This window comes from Somniosus microcephalus, unplaced genomic scaffold, assembly GCF_052327205.1.
Source record: "Somniosus microcephalus isolate GS21.2 unplaced genomic scaffold, FLI_Smic_1.0 unresolved_chr5, whole genome shotgun sequence".
Taxonomy (NCBI): Eukaryota; Metazoa; Chordata; class Chondrichthyes; order Squaliformes; family Somniosidae; genus Somniosus; species Somniosus microcephalus.
The window spans coordinates 32699917-32716146 of NW_028225183.1; the positions used below are offsets into that span (position 1 = coordinate 32699917).

The 16230-nt window shown below is 44.2% G+C and overlaps 3 non-coding genes across 3 annotated transcripts; all 3 read left to right on the forward strand.

Annotated features, from left to right (window-relative positions):
• Nucleotides 1-2194: 2194 nt before the first annotated feature.
• On the forward strand, nt 2195-2267 carry trnak-uuu (transfer RNA lysine (anticodon UUU)). The gene has a single exon. It is a non-coding gene; the product is annotated as a tRNA-Lys (tRNA).
• Nucleotides 2268-3986: 1719 nt separating this feature from the next.
• On the forward strand, nt 3987-4059 carry trnak-uuu (transfer RNA lysine (anticodon UUU)). Its single transcript has one exon. It is a non-coding gene; the product is annotated as a tRNA-Lys (tRNA).
• Nucleotides 4060-5778: 1719 nt separating this feature from the next.
• trnak-uuu (transfer RNA lysine (anticodon UUU)) lies at nt 5779-5851 on the forward strand. Its single transcript has one exon. It is a non-coding gene; the product is annotated as a tRNA-Lys (tRNA).
• The last annotated feature ends 10379 nt before the right edge of the window (nt 5852-16230 follow it).

Sequence of the window (16230 nt, forward strand, 5' to 3'; positions counted from 1 at the left end):
CCTTTGTTTTGCCGGCTTACTGTGTCTGTCTCTGTCCGTTTGGTTACGTCCATTTCCCAACTGCACTACAAGCGGACCGTCTAACTTAGTGCGATCTTCAAAATATGATGTACAGTGCTCCATTGCTCCATCCAAGTCAGTCATAAATACGGTGAACATTTGATGATCTAATACAGATATCTGGGGGACGGCACTTGTCACATCTGACTCCGCTGCTAACGAGCGTGTCTTTTGTGGGTGGGTTAATATTTCTGAAGTGATGGTGGTCTGATGCAGTCAATCCGGATTTGTGGGAGAAATGTGCTGTACAGGTTGGTTTATGGACAAGTAAACTGAATTTGTCGGAGATGCAATGATGCACTGCAGCCAATGAAAGTACTTTTGTGAGCTTGGCATTGCAAGAGCCCGGATAGCTCAGTCGGTAGAGCATCATACTTTTAATCTGAGGGTCCAGGGTTCAAGTCTCTGTTCGGGCGCTGCTTTTAAATCGCGATACTCAACTTTACATTCGCACTTTGATCATTTAACAAAGAAAATAACAACAGGAGCAGGCCATTTCATGCCTGGAGCCTTTCTGTCATTTAATTAAATCATCGATCGATATCCGTTTGCATTCCTTTGCTCCAGATCCCTTAATACCTTTGGTTAACAAACATCTCTCAATCTCAAGTTTAAAATTGACAATTGGCCCAGCTTTAATTACTGTCTGCGGAAGTGTGTTACAAATTTCTGTCACATAAACTCCTCTCCTGAAACGCTTGGATCTAATGTTGAGGCTATGGCCCCTTCTCCCAGATGGGTCAAATATCAGAAATAGCTTCTCGCTATCTACACTAGCATTTCCTCTTAATATCGTGAATACTTCAATCAAATCACCACTTAAGCTTCTAAATTCCAGGAAAAAGAAACCGAGTTTGTGCAATATCCCGTTGTAATTTGTCCCTTGGACTCTATGTCTCCTTCACTTTTTAAGCCTAATAATACATTCCCAAGCTGTGATGCCGAGAATTGAACACAGTACCGCAGCTGTGGCCTAACCAGTGCTTTGTATAGCTGTGGCATAATTTCACCCTCTTATATTGTAATCCTGCAGATATAAGTATCACTTTTCAATTAGCTTTTTGATTCATTTCTGTACCTGTCCATGACCATTTAATGATATATGTACAGGGACACAAGTCTATTTGGATATCAACTGTTTCCAGCTTAACATTATAAGGAGTGTATTCTAAATACTCCTATAAAGATCGGTAGTGAATCACGTCACACTTGCTAATATTTAAATCAATTTGCCAGAAAATTACACATTCACTTAATCTATGAATATCTGGTCAAATGTCTTGCTTCCATCTCAACTGATTTTCATGCCGCCTATCTTTTTTGTCATCCTCAAACTTGGATGTGTGGCTCTCAATCCCATCAAGTAAGTCGTTAATGAAATCGGTGATTAGTTGAGTTCCCAAAAGTGATCAATCAGAGACACCACTCGTCATAATCTGCCAATTAATATACCTGATCATCATCTGCAAACTTTGTCTCCTGCCGTGCCACCAATTTCCTAACCAGGTTAATAATTTGCCTTCAATTACATGCGTTTCAAATTTAGCCCAATGTCCCATATGCGGGACTTTTTCAAATGTCTTTGCTCCATGTCTACAAGCAAATAATAATTTGTGAACTGGGACTCATAAACCTCTTTGCTCCTCAACAGTTAATAGCTTCCCATTATTTCGAAAATACTCAGAACTATCTTACTTTGTTCCAAAGTGGCTGGTGTCACACTTGCGTACATTGAACTCGATTTGCCTTTGTTTTGCCGGCTTACTGTCTCTGTCCGTTTGGTTACCTCCATTTCCCAACTGCACTACAAGCGGACCGTCTAACTTAGTGCGATCTTCAAAATATGATGTACAGTGCTCCATCCAAGTCAGTCATAAATACGGTGAACATTTGATGATCTAATACAGATATCTGGGGGACGGCACTTGTCACATCTGACTCCGCTGCTAACGAGCGTGTCTTTTGTGGGTGGGTTAATATTTCTTAAGTGATGGTGGTCTGAGGCAGTCAATCCGGATTTGTGGGAGAAATGTGCTGTGCAGGTTGGATTATGGACAAGTAAATTGAATTTGTCGGAGATGCAATGATGCACTGCAGCCAATGAAAGTACTTTTGTGAGCTTGGCATTGCAAGAGCCCGGATAGCTCAGTCGGTAGAGCATCAGACTTTTAATCTGAGGGTCCAGGGTTCAAGTCCCTGTTCGGGCGCTGCTTTTAAATCGCGATACTCAACTTTACATTCGCACTTTGATCATTTAACAAAGAAAATAACAACAGGAGCAGGCCATTTCATGCCTGGAGCCTTTCTGCCATTTAATTAAATCATCGATCGATAATCCGTTTGCATTCCTTTGCTCCAGATCCCTTAATACCTTTGGTTAACAAACATCTCTCAATCTCAAGTTTAAAATTGACAATTGGCCCAGCTTTAATTACTGTCTGCGGAAGTGTGTTACAAATTTCTGTCACACAAACTTCTCTCCTGAAACGCTTGGATCTAATGTTGAGGCTATGGCCCCTTCTCCCAGATGGGTCAATCATCAGAAATAGCTTCTCGCTATCTACACTAGCATTTCCTCTTAATATCGTGAATACTTCAATCAAATCACCACTTAAGCTTCTAAATTCCAGGAAAAAAAAACCGAGTTTGTGCAATATCCCGTTGTAATTTGTCCCTTGGACTCTATGTCTCCTTCACTTTTTAAGCCTAATAATACATTCCCAAGCTGTGATGCCGAGAATTGAACACAGTACCGCAGCTGTGGCCTAACCAGTGCTTTGTATAGCTGTGGCATCATTTCACCCTCTTATATTGTAATCCTGCAGATATAAGTATCACTTTTCAATTAGCTTTTTGATTCATTTCTGTACCTGTCCATGACCATTTAATGATATATGTACAGGGACACAAGTCTATTTGGATATCAACTGTTTCCAGCTTAACATTATAAGGAGTGTATTCTAAATACTCCTATAAAGATCGGTAGTGAATCACGTCACACTTGCTAATATTTAAATCAATTTGCCAGAAAATTACACATTCACTTAATCTATGAATATCTGGTCAAATGTCTTGCTTCCATCTCAACTGATTTTCATGCCGCCTATCTTTTTTGTCATCCTCAAACTTGGATGTGTGGCTCTCAATCCCATCAAGTAAGTCGTTAATGAAATCGGTGATTAGTTGAGTTCCCAAAAGTGATCAATCAGAGACACCACTCGTCATAATCTGCCAATTAATATACCTGATCATCATCTGCAAACTTTGTCTCCTGCCGTGCCACCAATTTCCTAACCAGGTTAATAATTTGCCTTCAATTACATGCGTTTCAAATTTAGCCCAATGTCCCATATGCGGGACTTTTTCAAATGTCTTTGCTCCATGTCTACAAGCAAATAATAATTTGTGAACTGGGACTCATAAACCTCTTTGCTCCTCAACAGTTAATAGCTTCCCATTATTTCGAAAATACTCAGAACTATCTTACTTTGTTCCAAAGTGGCTGGTGTCACACTTGCGTACATTGAACTCGATTTGCCTTTGTTTTGCCGGCATACTGTCTCTGTCCGTTTGGTTACCTCCATTTCCCAACTGCACTACAAGCGGACCGTCTAACTTAGTGCGATCTTCAAAATATGATGTACATTGCTCCATCCAAGTCAGTCATAAATACGGTGAACATTTGATGATCTAATACAGATATCTGGGGGACGGCACTTGTCACATCTGACTCCGCTGCTAACGAGCGTGTCTTTTGTGGGTGGGTTAATATTTCTGAAGTGATGGTGGTCTGAGGCAGTCAATCCGGATTTGTGGGAGAAATGTGCTGTACAGGTTGGATTATGGACAAGTAAATTGAATTTGTCGGAGATGCAATGATGCACTGCAGCCAATGAAAGTACTTTTGTGAGCTTGGCATTGCAAGAGCCCGGATAGCTCAGTCGGTAGAGCATCAGACTTTTAATCTGAGGGTCCAGGGTTCAAGTCCCTGTTCGGGCGCTGCTTTTAAATCGCGATACTCAACTTTACATTCGCACTTTGATCATTTAACAAAGAAAATAACAACAGGAGCAGGCCATTTCATGCCTGGAGCCTTTCTGCCATTTAATTAAATCATCGATCGATATCCGTTTGCATTCCTTTGCTCCAGAGCCCTTAATACCTTTGGTAAACAAATATCTCTCAATCTCAAGTTTAAAATTGACAATTGGCCCAGCTTTAATTACTGTCTGCGGAAGTGTGTTACAAATTTCTGTCACACAAACTTCTCTCCTGAAATGCTTGGATCGAATGTTGAGGCTATGGCCCCTTCTCCCAGATGGGTCAATCATCAGAAATAGCTTCTCGCTATCTACACTAGCAATTCCTCTTAATATCGTGAATACTTCAATCAAATCACCACTTAAGCTTCTAAATTCCAGGAAAAAAAAGAAACGAGTTTGTGCAATATCCCGTTGTAATTTGTCCCTTGGACTCTATGTCTCCTTCACTTTTTAAGCCTAATAATACATTCCCAAGCTGTGATGCCGAGAATTGAACACAGTACCGCAGCTGTGGCCTAACCAGTGCTTTGTATAGCTGTGGCATCATTTCACCCTCTTATATTGTAATCCTACAGACATAAGTATCACTTTTCAATTAGCTTTTTGATTCATTTCTGTACCTGTCCATGACCATTTAATGATATATGTACAGGGACACAAGTCTATTTGGATATCAACTGTTTCCAGCTTAACATTATAAGGAGTGTATTCTAAATACTCCTATAAAGATCGGTAGTGAATCACGTCACACTTGCTAATATTTAAATCAATTTGCCAGAAAATTACACATTCACTTAATCTATGAATATCTGGTCAAATGTCTTGCTTCCATCTCAACTGATTTTCATGCCGCCTATCTTTTTTGTCATCCTCAAACTTGGATGTGTGGCTCTCAAGTAAGTCGTTAATGAAATCGGTGATTAGTTGAGTTCCCAAAAGTGATCAATCAGAGACACCACTCGTCATATTCTGCCAATTAGTGTACCTGATCATCATCTGCAAACTTTGTCTCCTGCCGTGCCACCAATTTCCTAACCAGGTTAATAATTTGCCTTCAATTACATGCGTTTCAAATTTAGCCCAATGTCCCATATGCGCGACTTTTTCAAATGTCTTTGCTCCATGTCTACAAGCAAATAATAATTTGTGAACTGGGACTCATAAACCTCTTTGCTCCTCAACAGTTAATAGCTTCCCATTATTTAGAAAATACTCAGAACTATCTTACTTTGTTCCAAAGTGGCTGGTGTCACACTTGCGTACATTGAACTCGATTTGCCTTTGTTTTGCCGGCTTACTGTCTCTGTCCGTTTGGTTACCTCCATTTCCCAACTGCACTACAAGCGGACCGTCTAACTTAGTGCGATCTTCAAAATATGATGTACAGTGCTCCATTGCTCCATCCAAGTCAGTCATAAATACGGTGAACATTTGATGATCTAATACAGATATCTGGGGGACGGCACTTGTCACATCTGACTCCGCTGCTAACGAGCGTGTCTTTTGTGGGTGGGTTAATATTTCTTAAGTGATGGTGGTCTGAGGCAGTCAATCCGGATTTGTGGGAGAAATGTGCTGTGCAGGTTGGATTATGGACAAGTAAATTGAATTTGTCGGAGATGCAATGATGCACTGCAGCCAATGAAAGTACTTTTGTGAGCTTGGCATTGCAAGAGCCCGGATAGCTCAGTCGGTAGAGCATCAGACTTTTAATCTGAGGGTCCAGGGTTCAAGTCCCTGTTCGGGCGCTGCTTTTAAATCGCGATACTCAACTTTACATTCGCACTTTGATCATTTAACAAAGAAAATAACAACAGGAGCAGGCCATTTCATGCCTGGAGCCTTTCTGCCATTTAATTAAATCATCGATCGATAATCCGTTTGCATTCCTTTGCTCCAGATCCCTTAATGCCTTTGGTTAACAAACATCTCTCAATCTCAAGTTTAAAATTGACAATTGGCCCAGCTTTAATTACTGTCTGCGGAAGTGTGTTACAAATTTCTGTCACACAAACTTCTCTCCTGAAACGCTTGGATCTAATGTTGAGGCTATGGCCCCTTCTCCCAGATGTGTCAATCATCAGAAATAGCTTCTCGCTATCTACACTAGCATTTCCTCTTAATATCGTGAATACTTCAATCAAATCACCACTTAAGCTTCTAAATTCCAGGAAAAAAAAACCGAGTTTGTGCAATATCCCGTTGTAATTTGTCCCTTGGACTCTATGTCTCCTTCACTTTTTAAGCCTAATAATACATTCCCAAGCTGTGATGCCGAGAATTGAACACAGTACCGCAGCTGTGGCCTAACCAGTGCTTTGTATAGCTGTGGCATCATTTCACCCTCTTATATTGTAATCCTGCAGATATAAGTATCACTTTTCAATTAGCTTTTTGATTCATTTCTGTACCTGTCCATGACCATTTAATGATATATGTACAGGGACACAAGTCTATTTGGATATCAACTGTTTCCAGCTTAACATTATAAGGAGTGTATTCTAAATACTCCTATAAAGATCGGTAGTGAATCACGTCACACTTGCTAATATTTAAATCAATTTGCCAGAAAATTACACATTCACTTAATCTATGAATATCTGGTCAAATGTCTTGCTTCCATCTCAACTGATTTTCATGCCGCCTATCTTTTTTGTCATCCTCAAACTTGGATGTGTGGCTCTCAAGTAAGTCGTTAATGAAATCGGTGATTAGTTGAGTTCCCAAAAGTGATCAATCAGAGACACCACTCGTCATAATCTGCCAATTAATGTACCTGATCATCATCTGCAAACTTTGTCTCCTGCCGTGCCACCAATTTCCTAACCAGGTTAATAATTAGCCTTCAATTACATGCGTTTCAAATTTAGCCCAATGTCCCATATGCGGGACTTTTTCAAATGTCTTTTGCTCCATGTCAACAAGCTAATAATAATTTGTGAACTGGGACTCATAAACCTCATTGCTCCTCAAAAGTTAATAGCTTCCCATTATTTCGAAAATAATCAGAACTATCTTACTTTGTTCCAAAGTGGATGGTGTCACACTTGCGTGCAGTGAACTCGATTTGCCTTTGTTTAGCCGGCTTACTGTGTCTGTCTCTGTCCATTTGGTTTCCTCCATTTCCCAACTGCACTACGAGCGGACCGTCTAACTTAGTGCGATCTTCAAAATACGATCTACAGTGCTGCATTGCTCCACCCAAGTCAATCATAAATACGGTGAACAGTTGATGATCTAATACAGATATCTGAGGGACGGCACTTGTCACATCTGACGCCGCTGCTAACGAGCATGTCTTTTGTGGGTGGGTTAATATTTCTCAAGTGATGGTGTTCTGAGGCAGTCAGTCTGGATTTGCGGCAGAAATGTGCTGTGCAGGCTGGATTATAGACAAGTAAATTGAATTTGTCGGAGATGCAATGATGCACTGCAGCCAATGAAAGTATTTTTTGATCGTTGAATTGCAAGAGACCGGATAGCTCAGTCGGTAGAGCTTCAGACTTTTAATCTGAGGGTCCAGTATTCAAGTCCCTGTTCGGGTGCTACTTTCAAATCGCGATATTGAATTTTACAGTCGTGCTTTGATCCTATAACAACAGGAGCAGGCCCTTTACTGCCTGGAGCATTTCTGCCATTTAATTAAATCATCGATCGTCATCCGTTTGCATTCCTTTGCTCCAAATCCCTTAATACCTTTGGTTAACAAACATCTCTCAATCTCAAGTTTAAAATTGACAATTGGCCCAGCTTTAATTGCTGTTTGCGGAAGTGTGTTACAAATTTCTGTAACGCAAACTTCTCTCCTGAAAGGCTTGGATCTAACGTTGAGGCTGTGGCCCCTACTCCCAGATGGGTCAATCATCAGAAATAGCTTCTCGCTATCTACACTAGCATTTCCACTTAATATCGTGAATACTTCAATCAAATCACCACTTAAGCTTCTAAATTCCAGGGAAAAAAACCCGAGTTTGTGCAATATCCCGTTGTAATTTGCCCCTTGGACTCTATGTCTCCTTCTGGTAAATCTGCGCTTCACTTTTTAAGCCTAATACTGCATTCCTAAGCTGTGATGCCAAGAATTGAACACAGTACCGCAGCTGTGGTCTAACCAGTGCTTTGTATCGCTGTGGCATCATTTCACCCTCTTGTATTGTAATCCTACAGATATAAGTATCACTTTTCAATTAGCTTTTTGTATCTTTTCTGCAATGCATTAGTACATTGAGATGGTATATCACTTTGCAATGTAATAGACATTTGCAGTGCAAAAGCACTTTATACTGGAATATCACTTTCTAATATAATATTCCTTTGCAGTGCAATAGAACATTGCAATGGAATATCATTTTGCAATATACAATCATTAGTAATGCAATACGACATTACAATGGAATACCCCTTTAAAATATCGTAGTCATTTGCAATGCAATAGAACATTGCAATGGAATATCGCTTTGCCTTTGTGGTGATTATTCTTTATGTTTAGTAAGAAGTATTGTGATTGCTTGTTTGTTTCCTGCCTTGGGATATATGCTGTAATCTCATTGGTAGTTGATGTCATGTGATTTGTGGTGGCCATCTTAAATTCAGTTCTTTCCAGCCTTTAGTTGGGTCTGGGTGTTGAAGATGTGCTACCGGATTTTTAAGTTAATAAAGCCTAGATTAGAAAGGCAAATCTATTCTTTATTTCAATTTATTAACTTTATGTCAGAATGGAGCGATATCTTCAAACAGAACGATTCAATGCTGACCCTAATTCGGCAGGAGTGGATGATAAATGGAAACATTGGTATTGTACATTAAAAAACTTTTTGGGCGTGTTGGATTAAGAGTCTCTAAATAAGCTGAATATGCTGATCAACTACATTGCTCCGGATGTGTATAAGTATATTTTGGGCTGTAAAACTTACGAAGTGGCTATTTCTACATTGGAAAAGATTTTTGTTAAAGCAAAGAATGAGGTATTTGCACGTCACCTTCTATCTGCCCGTAGACAGCAGGTGGGAGAATCTTTGGATACTTATTTACAAGCACTTCGGTGCCTTAGTGTTAACTGTAATTATAAGGCTGTGACGGCTGAAGAATATAAGGAAGAATCGGTACGGGATGCTTTTTTTATTGGATTACTGTCTAGATCAATTCATCAGCGGTTGTTAGAAAATAAGACTTTGGATCTTAAGAGTGCTTTTGAGCAAGCTTCTACATTGGATGTGGCTCAGAGAAGTTCGGATTCTTTTGCTCTTTTTAATCAGCCTGTGACTGTGGTTTCGGCAGTTCCGGATGAAAAGGAATTATGTGAACTTAATAGGAGTGGTTTACTAGATTCTGAAATAGTTTCTACTTCAGCGGCTGTTGCCTCTAGGATTCAGAAGTGTTATTTTTGTGGGAACGTCCGGCACCCTCGTCTGAATTGTCCTGCTCGGGAGGCTGTGTGTAGTAAATGCAGCAAGAGAGGTCATTACGCATGTGTGTGTAAATCATCAGGTTCAATTACCTCCTCTGTGACTATTCAGCCTTTAGATAGGGCGTTTATTGCATCAATTTCTGCTGCATTTGCTCATGGCCTAAACAAAGCTATAGTTACGGCCCAAGTTAATGGGTTGGAAGTGAAGGCCCTTTTAGATACGGGCAGTACTGAGAGTTTTATAAGTCTTCAGTTTGCAAAGGAGAAGCATTTGAAAATTTCGCCTGTTTCCTATCAGGTGTGTATGGCTCAGACGACTCTCACTTCACAAGTAGCTGGTTGTTGCCTTGTGAAATTGATTCTTCTAGGTAATACGTATACTGATGTACGCCTATCTGTTTTGCCTAATCTCTGTGCAGATATTTTGATTGGTCATGATGTGCTTCAGTTACACGAGAGTCTCAGTCTTTCATTTGGAGGGACTAAGCCACCTTTATCTATTTGTGGATTAACCTCTTTATCCATTTCTCCATTATCACTTTTTTCCAATTTGATGCCGGATTGTAAGCCAATTGCTACCAAGTCAAGAAGGTATAGCAGTCAGGATAGAGAATTTATTAATTCTGAAGTTCAACGTCTCTTTTTGGAAGGAATCATTGAACCTAGTTGTTCGCCTTGGCGGGCACAGGTAGTTGTCACGACTAACGAGAGACATAAGAAACGAATGGTAATAGACTATTCCCAAACTATTAATAGGTATACTCAATTAGATGCGTACCCTTTGCCTAAGATTGATGAGCTTATCAATAAAGTATCTCAGTATAAGGTTTTTAGCACTATTGACCTAAAGAGTGCTTATCATCAGATTCCTATTGTTAAGAAGGATCAACCATATCCGGCCTTTGAGGCTGGTGGAAAGCTGCATCAGTTTTGCCGAATACCATTTGGTGTTACTAATGGTGTTGCTTGTTTTCAACGGGCAATGGATGCTTTTATAAGTGATAACTCTCTCTCTGACACCTTTTCATATTTAGATGACATCACGGTGTGTGGCAAATGAAGGGTGGAGCATGATTCTAATTTAGAAAGATTCCTTCAAGCTGCGGAAAAAGTTGTTTTAACTTTCAATAAAGAGAAGTGTACCTTTTCGACCACTGAGGTAAATCTACTGGGGTACATTATCTCAGGAAACAAGATTAAACCAGACCCAGAACGTCTGCGACCATTGATTGATTTACCTTGTCCTACTAATTCTAAGGCTTTGCAACGAGTTGTTGGACTGTTTTCTTACTATTCTAATTGGATTGCAAATTTTTCACAGAAGATCCAGCCTCTTATTCGGGTTACGACATATCCTCTATCATGGGAGGCCAGGACGTGTTTTGATAATTTTAAAAAGGATATCCTTGGAGCAGTTGTGCATTCTATTGATGAGCAGGTTCCTTTTGTGATTGAGACAGACGGTTCTGATTTTGCAATTGGGGCTACTCTGAGATGCGCTATCAATTACTCATAAAAGACTGAGAGTTAAGAGAGTAACTAAAGGCTTTTATTAACAAAAGAATGAAGGTCTGCCTCGAGTGGTCGACCGGTCCAGAATACAAAGGGCTGGGGAGCAGTCACCTTTATACTAGGACTTGTGGGAGGACTCAGCCGAGGCATGTCCAGGCATGTACACAGTGGAATACAAACAGTGGTTTACCACATTCACCCCTTGTTTAAAATTGAGTCCGGCGGGGTGAAGTGTATTAAAAGTTAGTGTATTGGAGTCTCTCCAGAGGTCTTTTCTGCCGCTGTGATCGGCGTGGAGACGGCAGGGGTAGTGGAGCTTCCGGCGTCGAGTCCTGCGTAGGCTGTGGCACCGGCGTGTCGTCCTCGTAGATGTCGAGCGGGTCGCGGGGCCCAGGCCTGCCATCTGCTGGGGCTGGATATCGGATCGTGGGGGGGGTGGTAGTGAGTAGTGGGTTACTGCTGCCCGCGAGGGTGCAAGGTCTCTTATGGAGACTGTGTCCTCCCGCCCGTCCGGGTATGCAATGTAAGCATACTGGGGGTTGGCGTGGAGGAGCTCGACCCTCTCGACCAGGGGTTCCGTTTTATGGGTCCTCACGTGTCTTCTCAGTAGGACCGGCCCTGGGGACGTCAGCCACGGCGGTAGCGATGTCCCCGATGTGGACTTCCTTGGGAAGACAAACATTTTCTCATGAGGGGTGGCATTAGTGGCAGTGCAGAGCAGTGACCGAATAGAGTGGAGCACATCGGGGAGCACATCCTGCCAGCGGGAGGATGGAAGGCCCCTAGACTTTAAGGCTAGCAGGGCGGCCTTCCAAACTGTCGCATTTTCTCTTTCCACCTGTCCGTTCCCCTGGGGGTTGTAACTGGTGGTCCTGCTTGTGGCAATACCCCTAGTTAGCAGGAACTGACGGAGTTCGTCGCTCATAAACGATGAGCCCCGGTCGCTATGGATATAGCTGGGGAAACCGAACAGGGTGAAGAGGTCGTGCAGACATTTAATGACCGTGGCACTGTTCATGTCCGGGCAGGGGATGGCGAACGGGAAACGGTAGTACTCATCAATAATATTGAGGAAGTACACATTGCGGTCGGAGGAGGGGAGAGGCCCTTTAAAATCAACGCTCAGGCGCTCGAAGGGGCGAGTGGCTTTTATCAGGTGGGCCCTGTCTGGTCTATAAAAGTGCGGTTTGCACTCAGCGCAGACTTGGCAGTTCCTGGTCATGGTCCTGACCTCCTCAATAGAGTAAGGCAGGTTGCGGGCCTTGATGAAGTGGAAGAACCTGGTGACCCCCGGGTGGCAGAGGTCATTGTGAAGGGCCCGCAGTCTATCGATCTGTGTGCTGGCGCAGGTGCCACGCGATAGCGCATCCCATTGAGCTTCCCGGGCCGGTACAAGATCTCGTAATTGTAGGTGGAAAGTTCGATTCTCCACCTCAAGATCTTGTCATTTTTGATTTTGCCCCTCTGCTTGTTGTTAAACATGAAAGCAACTGAACGCTGGTCAGTGAGCAGGGTAAATCGTTTTCCGGCCAGGTAGTGCCTCCAATGATGCATAGCCTCCACAATCGCCTGGGCCTCCTTCTCAACAGCGGAGTGTCTGGTTGCCGGGCCTTGGAGTGTTCGTGAAAAGAAGGCCATGGGTCTCCCCGCCTGATTGAGGGTAGCGGCCAGGGCAAACTCGGATGCGTCGCTTTCCACCTGGAAGGGGATGGATTCATCCACTGCGTGCATGGTGGCTTTGGCAATGTCCTCCTTGATATGGTGGAAGGCTAAGCGGGCCTCTGCCATCAAGGGAAAAGAGGTGGACTTGATCAGCGGACGGGCCTTGTCCGCATAGTAGGGGACCCACTGGGCGTAATAGGAGAAAAACCCTAGGCACCTCTTCAGGGCCGTGAGGCAGTGGGGCAGTGGGAGTTCCATAAGGGGACGCATCCGATCGGGGTCGGGGCCGATGACTCCGTGTTCCACAACACAGCCAAGGATGGCGAGGCGGTTTGTGCGGAATATGCACTTCTCCTTGTTATATGTCAGGTTCAGGAGTTGGGCGGTGCGGAGGAATTTTTCGAGGTTTGCGTCATGGTCCTGCAAGTCACGGCCGCAGATGGTCACATTGTCCAGATATGGGAAAGTGGCCTGCAACGCATTTTGATCTACCATCCGGTCCATCTCCCTTTTGAAGACAGAGGGAACCCTAAGGAAGTGATAGAGGCGGCTTTTTGCCTCAAAGGCAATATACTGGCGGTCCTCAGGGCGGATAGGGAGCTGGTGGTACGCTGATTTCAGGTCAATGGTCGAGAAGACGCGGTACTGCGCGATCTGGTTGACCATATCAGCTATGCGGGGGAGTGGATAGGCGTCCAGCAGGGTGGAGCGATTTATTGTCTGGCTGTAGTCGATGACCAGGCGCTGCTTCTCGCCGGTCTTAACGACCATGACCTGGGCTCGCCAGGGGCTGGTGCTGCCCTCAATAATCCCTTCCTTCAGGAGCTGCTCCACTTCGGTTTTAATGAAAACACTGTCCCCGGCACTGTATCGCCTGCTCTTTGTGGCGATGGGCTTACAGTCGGGGGTGAGGTTAGCAAACAGTGGGGGAGGGGGGTGACTCTGAGTGTGGAGAGGTTGCACCTGGTGCGCGGCGGGCAATTTGGAAGCTGCTGGCTGCGGACTGTGAGTGGGGGTAGGGGTCCACCGTACGCCATCGTAACACTTTTAAGGTGGCACTGAAAGTCTAACCCCAGCAGGACAGCAGCGCAGAGGTCGGGCAGGACCAGAAGTTTAAAATGATCGTACACAGTCCCGTCTACTACGAGTGTCACCATGCAGTAGCCACCGATGTCCGCCGACTGGGACTCGGAGGCCATAGAAATCCGCTGGTGCGCAGGCAGGACTGGGAGAGAGCAACGCCGCACCGTGTTGGGGTGGATGAAGCTCTCCGTGCTCCCAGAGTCAAAAAGGCAGATTGTATCGTGACCATTCACCTTAATGTCCATTGTGGAACTGGCCAGCTGGTGCGGTCTCGCTTGGTCCAGTGTAATGGATGCCAGCGTAGGGGTCGGTGTATCAGATGAGGCGGTGTTGGGGGCCTGCTGCATTCCGGCTGTCATCCAAGATGGCGGTGTCCATGATCCCCATGTGGCTGGAGGCGTCCAAAATGGCTGCTGTACTGGTGGTTCACACATGGCCGGGGAGGCCCAAGATGGCGGCCCGCATGGCCCACACGTGGTGTTGCTGGTGTTCGGGGTGGCTTTGGCCCTGCAGACGCTAGCGTAGTGTCCCTTCTTCCCGCAGCCCGAGCAGATCGCGTTTTTCGCCGGGCAGCGCTCTCTGGGGTGTTTTGCCTGGCCACAGAAGTAGCATTTCCGGCCTTGGGGCACTGCTGTCTGGCTTTGGGACACTGCTGCGGTAGTTGGGCCGTTGCTGGGGTGTGGCTGGGGTGGCACGGCGCTATGAGGCGGTCCTACCGTGTCCCAGGCTGTCATTCCCCGTGGCATCCACGGTGCAGAGGAGTAGGCATCCATGCCCCGGTAGGCTGCATCCAATGATAGTGCGAGTTCAGAGGCCTTGTTGAGGTCGAGGTTACTCTGCTCCAACAGTCGCTGTCGTGTGTAATTGGATCTGTGGCCCGCTACAAAAGCGTCCCGGACAAGTTCCTCTGTGTACACGGCGGCCTTTACATCCTTACAACCACAGGCCCGGCCAAGCACAGACAGTGCCTGAATGTATTCCACGGTCGATTCCCCAGGTTGCTGTTTACGACTCCCCAGAAGGTGCCTGGCGTACACTTCGTTCACTGGGCGCGTGTACTGGTCTTTGAGGAGCTTGATAGCGTCTGCGTACGAGGTCGCATCTTGGATGACCGAGTACACTCGGTGGTTCACTTTGGAGGTCAGGACATCCAGTTTGTCCTCGTCCAATTTGATTGCTGCGGAGGCGGTCAGGAATTTTTCCAAACACTTAAGCCAGTGAGCAAACTTGGTGGATGAGTCCGCCTCCCGGTGATCTAAGTCCAGGCATGCTGGTGTGAGGATCTTCTCCATTATAAAAATTTTGTTAATAAAATTGATGCGCTATCAATTACTCATAAAAGACTGAGAGTTAAGAGAGTAACTAAAGGCTTTTATTAACAAAAGAATGAAGGTCTGCCTCGAGTGGTCGACCGGTCCAGAATACAAAGGGCTGGGGAGCATTCACCTTTATATTAGGACTTGTGGGAGGAGTCAGCCGCGGCATGTCCAGGCATGTACACAGTGGAATACAAACAGTGGTTTACCACACTCTGAACCAAAATGGAAGACCTGTGGCCTTTTTCTCACTTACCTTGAACAATAGTGAAAAAAGACATTCTTCATTGGAGAAAGAGGCGTATGCAATAGTAGAAGCACTGCGTAAATGGAGACATTATTTATCGGTGCGACATTTTACGTTGGTAACTGATCAAAAGTCTGTGTCCTTTATGTTTGATGTCAAACATTTTGGAAAGATTAAGAATGATAAAATAATGAGGTGGAGGATTGAGTTGGCATGTTACCATTTTGATATAGTTTATCGTCCGGGGAAGGATAATGTTGCTGCTGATGCGCTGTCGAGGGCTTATTGTTCTGTGATTCACGGAGATACGCTTATTAATCTTCACAATGCCTTATGCCATCCTGGGGTTACGAGGATGATACACTTCGTACGCAGTAAGAATTTGCCCTTTTCAGTTGAAGACGTCAAGCGGATGACTTCATCATGTTCTATCTGTGCTCAGTGTAAACCGAATTTCTTTAAGCCTCAACAAGCTCATCTTATAAAGGCTACTTCTCCTTTTGAACGTTTGAGCGTCGATTTCAAGGGGCCTCTTCCTTCAACTACTCAAAACCGATATATATTTACTGTTGTGGATGAGTTTTCAAGGTTCCCTTTTGCTTTTCCTTGCGCAGATGTATCAGCTGCTACAGTTATCAAATGTCTGACTCAACTTTTTGTCATCTTTGGGATGCCTGCGTATATCCATTCGGATCAGTGAAGTTCTTTTATGTCTTCCCAGTTGAAGGAATTCCTCCAGAGTCGGGGAATTTCTACTAGCAGAACTACCCCGTATAATCCCCAGGGTAATGGACAGTGCGAATGATACAATGGGGTGATCTGGAAGGCAGTTATGTTGGCTTTGACATCCCGGAACCTTAAGAATACACAGTGGGAAATGGTACTGCCTGACGCCCTGCA